General features: G+C 35.8%; 1 protein-coding gene across 2 annotated transcripts in view; it reads left to right on the top strand.

Annotated features, from left to right (window-relative positions):
* Nucleotides 1–12,258, top strand: part of LOC148956966 (FUN14 domain-containing protein 1B) — a 78,316-nt gene that overhangs the window by 10,261 nt on the left and 55,797 nt on the right. The gene's annotated exons all lie outside the window — the stretch shown is intronic.

Here is a 12,258-nt window from a genome sequence, read left to right as displayed (position 1 = left end):
TCATTGTCTTTTCTTTTACTGAGTCTTTTACTTTGTTTTTCTTGTATCCTTGTTTGCTTTTAGTATTGATAGCATTAATTTCATTTTCTTCAGTTTCCGATCGACCATTTTCTGGATATCTACTCAAAAAGTCGCAAGCTGCGTTTTGTTTTCCCTTTAAATGTTCAAATTCATAGTCTAGGTTTTGTATTTTCATGATTCATCTAGGTAGAATTTCCCTGGGATTGTTAAATAGGCATAAGTACTGAAAAAGTGAGTTGTAAGCTAGTAATATAAATTTTAGCAAGATTAAAAAATGTTGTTTGGTTTCCAAGTTGCATATAATAAATAGCAAGTCTAATAGATTTTTAAACTGGCTATTGTCGAACATCATCAAAGCTTTACTCGAATAGAATATAACTTTGTTACTTTTTGTGGGCGTTCCCTTTAAAGGGTTGGGATTTTCTGCTGGTATTGTGTGCGAAAGAGTAGCACCAATGCCCTTCGAGCTAGCATCAGTGGTAACGATGAATTGTCCGTTTTCGAAATCAGGGAGTGATAAAATTGGTTCAGAAGTGAGCGCCTTTTTGAGTTGGTCTAGGGAAGTTTGAGCTTCCTGGGACCAGGTAACATTATGGGAGTGTCCTTTGGTTAATTCCGTGAGGAGTTTTGCAATTTGGGAATAATTGCGTACAAATTTTCTAAAGTAGCCAGTAAGTCCTAATATTCCCCTTAATTCTTTCATAGTTCTGGGGGGCTTGAGGTTCTCAACACATTTTATTTTATCAGGGTCTGGGGATATCTTTCCCTGGGTCACTACTACTCCTAAAAATTTAATTTTAGATTGAAATAAATTTACTTTCTCGGGCCGGCATTTTAAATTGCCTTGACTGAACTTCTCGAACACCTTAGCTAAAGTTGCTAAGTGTTGCTCAGTGTTTTCTCCCATGCATATAATATCATCAACAAAATGAATTATATTCCTTAATCCTCTCAACAGGTGCAATAGGGGTCTACATAACGCGCTTGAACTTGTTTTAAGCCCAAATGGTACCCTTAAGTATTCATAAGATCCATATTCGGATGCTGTAAATGCAGTTTTATGGACATCCTTTTCAGCTATTTTCACTTGGTGGTAGCATTGGGTAAGATCCAAAGAAGTAAAAATTTTGTTTTTGATTGAAATTGAGTCAAGAATTTCGTCTATTCTTGGTAGAGGAAATTTATAGCTAACTACTTGTTTGTTGAGAGCCCTATAATCTACTACGAGTCTAAGATCTCCATTCTTTTTTGGTACTAAGATTCCTGGTGCACTATACGGACTTATACTTGGGCGTATAATTTCGTTTTTTTCTAATTCATGGATTTCATTTTTTAACCACTCTTTGTGCTTAGATGGCACACGGTATGGCTGTTTTGCTACGGGGTTACCAGTCATTAAAAATGAATTCTGATAAAATTGAATCAGCCCAATATAATCTTCAGATGCAGAAAAAAAATCCTTAAAATTACATAATAATTCGCATAATTTTTGCTTAAGTTCCATATCCGTAATATGATACATTTTAAATTTGTTTAAAAATTGCGATTTAGTCAAAGGATATTCGTTATTTGAAGTTTTAATACCGTTAACCAGGTTTCTTTTAGAATTTTTACATGTATTTAAATCATTTTCCGTTAAAACCTCGATTTGGACTAAACAAGTCCCCTTTTTAATTGTAATTGTATCGTTTTCATGGTTATTGGTTACCCAAATAAAACCTTCCCCTTTGTCATAAGATATAATCTGTATCTCGCATAACAGATTTTCGGGTATTTCAGACGGTGTCGCAAACCATATTTCTGATTTGCTAATTACTGGCTCGATCATTTGTGATATTTGAATTTTTTGCATCGTTTTGGGAGGGACTTTTGTTTTCCTTATCGCAAATCCGTAATATTTCTTTTCATTTTCATTGTTTATTAGATTCATGCTGGCGCTATGCTGCGCCATTGCGGAATCTTGTGGCGTCACGTTGGGTTTTACTATATTTTTCCACAATTCCACTATTTTCTTAATTTCATTTGATCTATACTGTCGCATATCTCCTATTTTCATTTTCGCAGATTAAATACTGTTATTATTTAAATTTACTTCATTTCTGAGATATCTCTTAGGATAATTGAATAAATTCTCAATTAAGCTCTGTCTTGCCGAGACATGTGGCTCAAAATACTTCGACATTATACCATTAGAAATTTTATTTACTGTTATGTTATCTTCGTAACCTCTGTTACGATTTCTTAAGGTAGAAATTTTTTCCCCCACCTTAGCTGGGTATAAAAGTTTCTCATTGGCTACGCCTAATATTATTCTATTAGATCTTAGAAAATTTGCCCCTATAATAGCTTCATATGGGAGATTCTCACATATAATGAAATTTGTCGTGAAGGTTCTGTTGTCTCTTTTTACGTTTAGGCAAATTGACCCTTTTGCATTTAATTTATGGCCTGTAACACTTGTTAAATTGGGATTATTAGGGTTCTTTTGTCGCCTAATGTGCAGAGGTAACGTATTAAATACGCAAGAGTTTATGATATTTACAGTAGCTCCACTGTCAACTAAGGCCGTAAAGTAAACGTTTTCTACAAAAAAATAATTAAATATAGATAACTTGTTAATAATATCACTAAAAGAAGGCACTAGTATTGTTTTGGACCTATTAAATATCCCTGGCACCCTCTGGGTCCAACTTATGTTTCTGAGGGGCCTGAAGCGTTTCCCTGAGAATTTATTTCATTTGTCGGTGCCTTTAATAGATATTCAGACATATTAGGTCCCGTAGGCAGATTTAAATGATTTGCGTCTGCCTGTCTTCGCCATGTATTATGATGGTAACGTGGATGCCTCGTGTCAATGCCATTTGCTGGCGCTGACTGTCAGTGCCGTTGGCTTGTAAAATTTTCATTTCTTATCGGCAAATTTTTAATATTTTTATATTGCATTCTCGCATTGTATTGGCCTTGGCGGGTATTTGGGTTTTCAAACCGGTAATTAATTTGCCTGTTGGGGAAAGGGCTATACAAATTTGGTTGGTACGCATTATAAGGTACTGATTGGCGCAATCCCCCCTGGCTATAGCCTATTGCACGACCGGTGCAAAAATTTGTTCTTCTGAACAAATGGTTACCGTAAGTGTCTGTAGGACTGACCTCAGGTTTCGGGCTGGTATTGTGGACATGTCGGCACTTTCGTTCTCCAAGGCCCACATGATCGCAGTTATAACAACGTATTCTTGGATGGTTAATGGATAGAAAACGCATGTTTTTCTTACAAGCGGGTTTTGGCGGTTTGTTTTTTTGTGCTACTGGGGAGTTATACCTTGAAAAGAAATTGGGGGATGTCTGATCGCCCTTGAAGATTAGGTTCGCGTTTGAGTCGCCTAGGCTGTTTATTTTTGCATTACTATGATTAGAAACCATTTCATCAACTTCAATTAGTCGCTCTACCTCTTGGACTGCAAGATCCAACGTCTGAATATTCTTGGATATTATTACTCTATATAGTTTTGGGGGTAGCCCTTGCAAAAAGGTATTTAGTATGACTTTTTTATACAGTTACCCAGAACCACTTCCGTATTTTGCTTCTACAGAAATGCGTATATTATCCAGATATTCCCTTATATTTTGTGAAAAATCAAAGTTCACTACTCCATGTTTTAATTTATTTCTTGAAATGGTTTCTATAAATCTCTCTTTGAATGCTTTTAACAAGTCATCGACCGTATTTATTGTCAAGCTGGCGTTATTTCCTACGGTATGCTCCACCTGTTTTAGAATGGTTAAGGCCTGGCCTCTTAATCGTAGAAGCAGCATGTCTTTTAATGCTTCAACATCTGTTTTTGTTAATTGTACAAACTGGGTCAATTGGATATTGAATTCGTCAATATATGATTGACCAGTGTATTCCGGTATAGATTTTGAAATTTCTATGTTTTTTGTGATTAACTTTTGCACTAATAGTAATTCATTTAGATCGTCCATGTTTTTTTTTTTTTGCGTTTATATCTACTTAAAATTTTAATTGAACTATTTTGGGGTAGGCTATTATATCCTATGAGATATTAGGGGTTTCCTATAGTAGCCTAGCGGTTATAGGCCTAATCAATTTTATTATATGTCTATATCTTTCCAAAAATTAAATTTTAATTACAAAGTTTAAATAGCCTAATTAGTTTGCAGTTTTCCTACAATTTCTGACACACACCTTTTTTAGTGATAAAAGATTTTTTATCGTGGTAATAGAAAGATTCGCTACTGTGGTGATATAGATTTCTCCTATAGCGCCACTTATAGCGCTGGAGATTGTGTCAACTAGGCTGGCGCCGCTCTCAATTAATGAGAGAAAATTGAATATGTGGACATACAAATGTGGCTTCTTCTTTCTTGAGCTACCGACCTACCGACCGCGCCATTTGTTATGTAAATGTTTTACTAGTAATAATTAATGATTATTAAACTATAAGTTTTGACGTCTCAGAGCTTTGTTTCCACGGCGCAATTAGATCTTGCTTAAGAGATACGAATTCTTATAGGCTAGCAGGGGTTAGAAACTTTCTAAGCTGTGGCGATGACAACTTTTGGTGCTTGTAGGAATGAAAAAGCGTGGCTTCTTCTTCTCGGGCTATCTGGAGACCTGATTCCCTTGGGAGCATTTACCTTGGAGACTGGCGAACTAATTACCTATTATCGGACTAGACTCAGACATATATAGACTCAGACTAGAAACAAACACATATAAAAAGACAATAGATTTATTGAACTTACATGCTTAGTTGTACAGCAACGGGTCACTTCAATGACAATAATGGTGACCGAGATTATTTGCGGTACGAATCGTTTTAGATCTAACTTAACATTGATTGTTTCAGATCTCACTTGAGATTAAAATTAAAAAGGCACATTTACCCCACTCCCAAACGCAGTTTTTTCGTCCTGCGCTGTAGGGACTGCCTGCCATTGGACCAAGTGACCCAAGGACGCAAATCTTCGTCCAATAATCTCTTTGAGATTTTTCAGATGATTCAGGAGTTCACACAGTTTTTTGCCTTTTAAACTTTCTTGTAAATGTTTTACATTGCATTTTTTTTGCTACAATTTTCTTAGCGAAATTCGAACGACTAGCGCCGTTGTCTGACTGAAGCTAGAAATGCAATTTCTCTTTTTGCTGATTAAGGACTTTTCATTTTTGCAACTAGATTTAGCTTAATTATAAGAAATCGGAATTATCTTTAGAAAGGAACTTTATTTTGGTATTTTAAATACATCGCATCTTACTCATGGTACAGCAGGAGGTATAAAAAGTCGTCTGTATGACTTTATTGAAGTTTGCTCTATAAAAGAAAGTCATATATAGGGCTTCATTCATGTTTGTTCTATAATAGTATAAGGTATAAAAAGCCATCTGTATGACTTTATTTATTTTTGCTCTATAATAGCAGGAGACATAAAAAGTCATCTGTATGACTTTATTCATAATGCTTTATAGTAGAATTATATATTAAAAAGTCATCTGTATGACTTTATTTATGTTTGCTCTATAATAGCAGGAGACATAAAAAGTCATCTGTATGACTTTATTTAGGCTACTCTATAAATGAAATCATGTAGGCCTAGGCTATAAAAAGCCATCTGTATGACTTTTTGTTGTTTTTTCCATGCACTAGCAGGAGGTTTAAAAAGTCATCTGTATGACTTTTATTTATGTTTGCTCTATAATAGCTGGAGACATAAAAAGTCATCCGCATGACTTTATTCATTATGCTTTATAGTAGAATGATATATTAAAAAGTCATCTGTATAAATTTATTTAGGCTGCTCTATATATGAAATCATGTAGGCCTAGGCTGTAAAAAGCCATCTGTATGACTTTTTGTTGTTTTCTCTATGTATCAGTAGGGTAGGCTGATATAATTTTTCCTGTATGACATTTTAGTGGATCATATATGAAATAAGAAAACCAAAAAGTCTTCTGTATAACTTTATTCATGCTTCTCTATAATAATTTGATGTTTAAAAAGTCATACAGAAGACTTTGCATCATTCTCCATATTTAAAGGAAACATAGTTTTGTCTTTTTTTTAACTTTATAGTACTTTCTATGTGAAGGTAAATGACAATATTTATTGGTTAGAGTAAGAAGAACCAATGATTTTAATAGTCAAACATTGCTCACCCCAGGGATAGGTCTACTGGATAAAGTATGTCCTGGGAAGATATTTTGAAGTACCTACCTCCACTCCTTCTCTCTCTAGAGGGTCCTGACCATTGATGACCTTTAACAATCTGTGTGTTATAAAAGGGAAACCTGGCAAAATAGATCTTCTGCTTAAATGAAGCAGGCTACAGCAAAATTGTTTTCCGCTTCACAACTTTGCTTAATCCCAATTTATAAGATTTTGAAGATATTACCTTAAATTGCAGCTTGGGGTGAAATTAAGGATTTTCATCCTTGTAAGGCTCTGTTATGACTTCAATGGGCTGTTTGCTAAATTTTGGTTGAAGACTCAGCAGCTTCCAAGTTGTACAGGAACTCTTGCTGTAGCCATTCTTTGTCTAGATTTTTCTTGAATGCACCTGTTGAATCAGCAGCCACTGTATTTTCAGAGAGTAGATTCCACAAGTTTGTTACTTGTTGGCTGAAAACCTGGCTACTTTCTTGGACTAAGTAGCATTGCTTGAAGATCTTTTTGGAATTACCTCTAGTCACAGAATATTCTGGGGGAAGGGTAAGGAGACGAGGGAGAACATTTTTGGGAAAAATTTTGTGGGTCATTATCTTTTCACCACGTTTCCTCCTGTATGCAAGAGTAGGAAGTTTCAAGTGACGTAACACTTTGTATGGCATTTGTTTGAGGCCTTTGACCATTTTGGTTGCTCTTTGTTGAACTCTTTTTTGAATTTCTTTTTCCTTCTTGAAATAGGGTGATACCAGGGAAATTCCAACCTCTAGGCACAGGCAAACTAGTGCCTTGTAGAGCTCCATAAACATGCTTGGGCATCTGCTAGAGAGATGGTATTGCTGATGTGTGGTATGATTACCAAAGTGGATTGCATGGCATTTGTCAATATTGAACGAGAGGAGCCATGTATCAGCCCAAGTTCCAAGAATATTAAGGTCATTTTGAATAGATTACCAGTCAGAAGTTGTGGCTGCTTTACCAACAAGTTTTGAATAATCAGCATAAAGAGTGAGGAAGTTTGAGAGGAGATCGTGTGCATCATTTATATATAAGTTGAAGAGACTTGGCCCAAGAATGGTCCCCTGGAGAATGCAACTTAAAACAGTTGTAGACAAGGAGCAATGAGGGACACCTTGATAGTCATGAACTCTTACAATTTGTGTTCTTTCTGAAAGGAAACTCTGTATCCATTGGACAATTACATCATCAACAGCTGCTGCTTTTAGTTTGGTAAAGAGGAATTCATTGCAAACACTGTCAAGTGCTTTTGAGAGGTCCAGGAGCACCATATTGACGGGTACGTCATTATCCAACAATGATGTAACATACTTGCATGTGTGTATAAGATTAGTGTCAACAGATCTTAAACATCTGAAGCCATGTTAATTGGAAGTGAGGATGTTGTTAGTTTCCAAGTGCTTAATTAGAGCTCTATTAACAAATCTCTCAAGCACCCTTACAACTGCAGAAGTGATGCTAATAGGACAGTAATTTTCTGCATTATCTTTGGAGCCTTTTTTGTGGATTGGTATTATATAGGACTTTTTCCAACCTGACAGTAGTTCTCCATTTTGTAGGGACAGCTGGAAGAGTTCACACAAGGGAGAACTGAGAACAATTCAGCATTTCTTAAGAAGCCTTTGGTGTATTCCATCTGATCCTTTGGATTTATTAACATCAAGTTTTTCCAGGCTATTTGAGACCACATCTTCGGTAATTGATAATTTTGGCATTGGATGCCATATTAGGTTGGATGGTGCTGCAGACATAGTTGAACAAGGTTGGCTGGTGAAGGCAGAGGCAAACTGGGTATTTAATACATTGGCCTTATCTATTGGCGATGAGTGGGTTATGCCATTATGTCTGAGGCCAGGAATGATGTGACGGTTCGGAGTTTTGGCAGAAACATGTCTCCAGAAAGATTTGGGATTTGTCTTGATATCTGTGGCAAGCTTTTCCTCATTCTGAGACTTCAATTCCTTAACTACATTAGAGGCAAGATTCCAAGCCTTTGCATACCTTATCCAATTTTCCTGAGATTTCTCCTTGTTGTACCTTTTCCAGGCTCTGGCTTTCCTGTTGATTGTTCTTTTTGCATCCTTTGTGAGGAATGGAAGCGTTTTTGGCTTTTTTTTGGTAGATGATACGAGAGTGTTTTTTTTTCAATTGAAAGGAGGGCTTCTTTAAAATTTGTCCATGATATATTAATATCAGAAATAATCAGTTTTGACCAGTTTATTGAGGCTAGTTCCTTCTGTATTGCTTGGTAGTCAATAAAAGTTTGAGGACAAACATTAGGTTGCAGATGTGAGTTCAAGGATAACTGAGTGGTTGCTGCCAACTGGAGGAAGAAATACTGAATCTGGATTGCTCAAAATTACAAGATCCAACAAGGAAGGATTCTGGTTGCCATGATGCCTTGTCAACCATTTGGTGAAAAAAGTTATGAGATAAGCAAGACACAAATGGTGAATCTCCATTATTAGATATTACATGACCAAGATACTACAGATACCATCAACCCACTCAATTAATGGGAAGTTAAAATAACTGATAAATATTAAATCAGGTGATGCTGTGGATGCAATTTCATCAATGCTATATTTAAGCTTTATTTCACAATCATTAAGACCGGGCTCACTAGGGCTTCTTTATACACACCCGATACAGATTTTTTTTATTTTCTTGGAGAGTAATATCAAGGCCTAAACTTTTAACTCAGGGTGCATCAAAAGTTAAACGGTTAATAAGAATAAACCTGGAAACCTTCCCTGACATAAATACCAACTCCTCTTCTGCAGTTTGATTGCTACAGATTAGTGAAGCACTGAAAATCAGATATCTGCAACACACTTTTGATAACAGGTCTTGTAGTAAATTTTGGCAGAATCTCCACTAACCCATCAATATCTGCTTCTTCATCTTTTAAGAGCAATTGGATATTTAGAAGTTTATTTGTAAGAGAATCAACATTGCTAGAGATGACATGCAGGGTATTATTATTTTGAGGCTTTTGTGACCAGTTGTCCAGAGGCAGAGGTCCAGTAGCTGCAACTGTGTTTGACAAAGGCTGGGTAGATGTTAATTCAGAGATGGCAGAAGTTCTACAAAGCAAAGAGGATAACCACAAGAAATCAGGGTATTTACAGGAGGTGAGACGCAAACTGTTATATCTCTATTGTGGTTGGGTTCAGATATGCAAATACATTTCCTAAATAATGGAATAAAACATTGATATTGCTTAAAATTCTGCTCAAATAATTGAAATTGTATTTTCAGAGCTAAATCCAGAGAAAACAAAACTGATAACTGAAAATTAAGGTAAAATGTTGTTTTGTCAAAATTTCAATGGGTGTAGACCTGTCATGTAGGCAAAGTTCAGGACCATCTAGAGGGAGAAGGAGTGGAGGTAGGTACTTCAAAATACCTTCCTGGACATGCTTTAGCCTATAAACCCATCCCAGAAAGTTTGATTTTCCTAACCTAACCCCTTTCCAAGATAGCCAAAAGTAGCTAAAGTAGAATTTTACCAAATTCTACTTTAGCTACTTTTGGCTATCTTGGAAAGGGGTTAGGTTAGGAAAATGAAACTTTCAGGGATGGGTCTACAGGCTAAAGTATGGTTAAATTTTTCATTATGCATATTATTGACTTATGAATAAAGTAAAAATAAGATTCAATGCCTTTTATTATGCTCTTTCCAAATATAATAATCATTTTTGTTGGAAATGAATTTTACCCCACCCCTCTGTATACCAATTCAGGGTATATATTTGCACATTGTGGGGGTAAATTTTATTTCTGATGTAAATGAGGGACAAGTTTAAACTTTCCCCCGCCCCCCTAATGTGCAAATATATACCCTGAATTGGTATATATAGGGATGGGGGGGGGGGTAAAATTCATTTCCAAAAAAAATGATTCTTATATTTTGAAATAGCATAAAAAAGGCATTAAGTGACATGTTTACTTTATTTTTAAGTCAATAATATGAATAACAAAAAATTTACCAAAGTATTTCTTGAGAAGGTATTTTGAAGTACCTACCTCCACTCCTTCTCCCTTGAGAGGGTTCTGAAATTTACCTACATGACAGGTCTATTACCTATTGAAATTTTGACAAAACGTTTTAGCTTAATTTTCAGTTATCATTTTCTTTTTTTCTCTGGCTTTAGTTCTAAAAATGTAATTCCTGTTATTTGAGTAGAATTTCAAGCCATATCAATGTTTTTCTTTTTTCAAAATTTAGGAATGTATTTGCATATCTTTAAAACCTTATAAATTGGGATGAAGCAAAGTTGTGAAGCTGAAAACAATTTGTTGTGCTTCATTTCAATTCAATTTATTGAAATAAAAAAAGATGAAACATAACACCAATAATAATATGGATCCTGGAAGCAAACTTGTTGAGGACCATAACAACAAAAAATTGAAAATGAACACAAGAGAAAAAAAAAGAAAAACACGGGTAAATTAAAGCAAATGAATTAAAAATTTAAAAAATTATTATATCAAAGTTTAGTAACATTGTTATACAGCGTGCAAAAAACTTGTGGATAGCTCGATACTGGAGGGTATTATATTCCATTGAAGTATAGATTTATAAATGGGGGATTGCTGGGCGGAGCTAGAGACACACTTGGGGACAATAAAGGAACGGTTGGATGAACGGAGACAGAAGCCTTCAGAATTATTACAATTAAGATAAGATAATAATTGGGGAGGAAGGTTTTTATGGTAAGCAGAGTATGCAAGGGATAAATTTAATGATTTGTTCAAAAGGAATAATACCAAAATTGGAGAACAAGTCCTGGATGGGATATAGTCAGGGCAGCCAAAAAACTGCTTTGATGGCACGGTTTTGTGCAGTTTTTAATTTATTGGTAACTGAAGGATAAGTGTTGCCCCAAACAGATCCGTAGTATGAGATATATGGGTAAATAAAAGAGTAATAAAGGGTGACAAGGATATCAGGGGGAAGAAAATTATTCACACGATTAATCATACTTACCTGTCACAAGATTATGGCTCTGATGTAGGAAACATGTGTTGCAAATGATAGGGAGGAGTCTATGTGGACACCAGGAAACTTGGCAACTTTGACCTGCGGGAGGAGATTGGTGGAATATTTTAGGTCAAGTGCTTGCTGAGCTTCATTTTTTTTTGTAAGGGGTTCGAAATAATACAGCCTGACTTTTCTTGCTGTTAATGGTCATGCAGTTAACGAGAGACCATTCCTATACTCTATTCAGAAGGATTTGAGCAGAGGTGACAACGGATGGTAAATTAGGGCTGGTGATGAAAAAGTTAGTATTGTCAGCAAAAAGTACTGGGTGCACTGATGAACCCAGGCCTGTAACCAAGTCATTAATATAAAGGAGAAAAAGTATTGGACCAAGAACAGAACCCTGCGTGACGCCCCTCTGGACAGGTAGGGGATGTGAGGTCATGCTGCCCAGACTCACACTCTGTACTCTACCAGAGAGATAAGAGCCGAACCATGAGAAAGGAATTCCACAAATCCCTTTTTTCTTGAGTTTACTTAATAAAACCCTGTGATCATCCATATCAAAGGCCTTAGAAAAATCCAGCAATAAGCCAACTACAATATTATTAAGGTCAAGTTGGGAACGGATAAACTGGGTAGTGTCGATTAGTGCATGAGCAGTTGAAAATTTGGAATGGAATCCATATTGATGAGAAGAAATCAACGAATCTGAAGGATTAATCCCAAATAAAAAGGAAGAAAGACGTCGGAAGATAATTCTCTCAAGCACTTTGGATACAACTGGGAGAAGTGAGATTGGACAATAATTACTTATCTCAGACAGATCGCCTTTTTTATGAATCGGGATAACAATTGCTGATTTAAATATTTCTGGGAAGACTCCAATGATCATAGACAGGTTTGCTATATGCACAATGGGTTCACAAACACAGGAAGATGCAGTTCTAAGAAGCTTATTACTTATACCAAGGAAGTCAGGTGTACTACTATTAGAGAGAGATTCGATGACTTGAAGCACCTCATTACTATCAGTTGGAGAGAAAAACGTGG

This window comes from Artemia sp. Qi Xiang Cuo, chromosome 1 (assembly GCF_049724085.1).
Source record: "Artemia sp. Qi Xiang Cuo chromosome 1, ASM4972408v1, whole genome shotgun sequence".
Lineage (NCBI taxonomy): Eukaryota > Metazoa > Arthropoda > Branchiopoda > Anostraca > Artemiidae > Artemia > Artemia sp. Qi Xiang Cuo.
The sequence above is the reverse complement of the archived record's forward strand: the minus strand, read 5'-3'. Positions and strand labels throughout refer to the sequence as shown.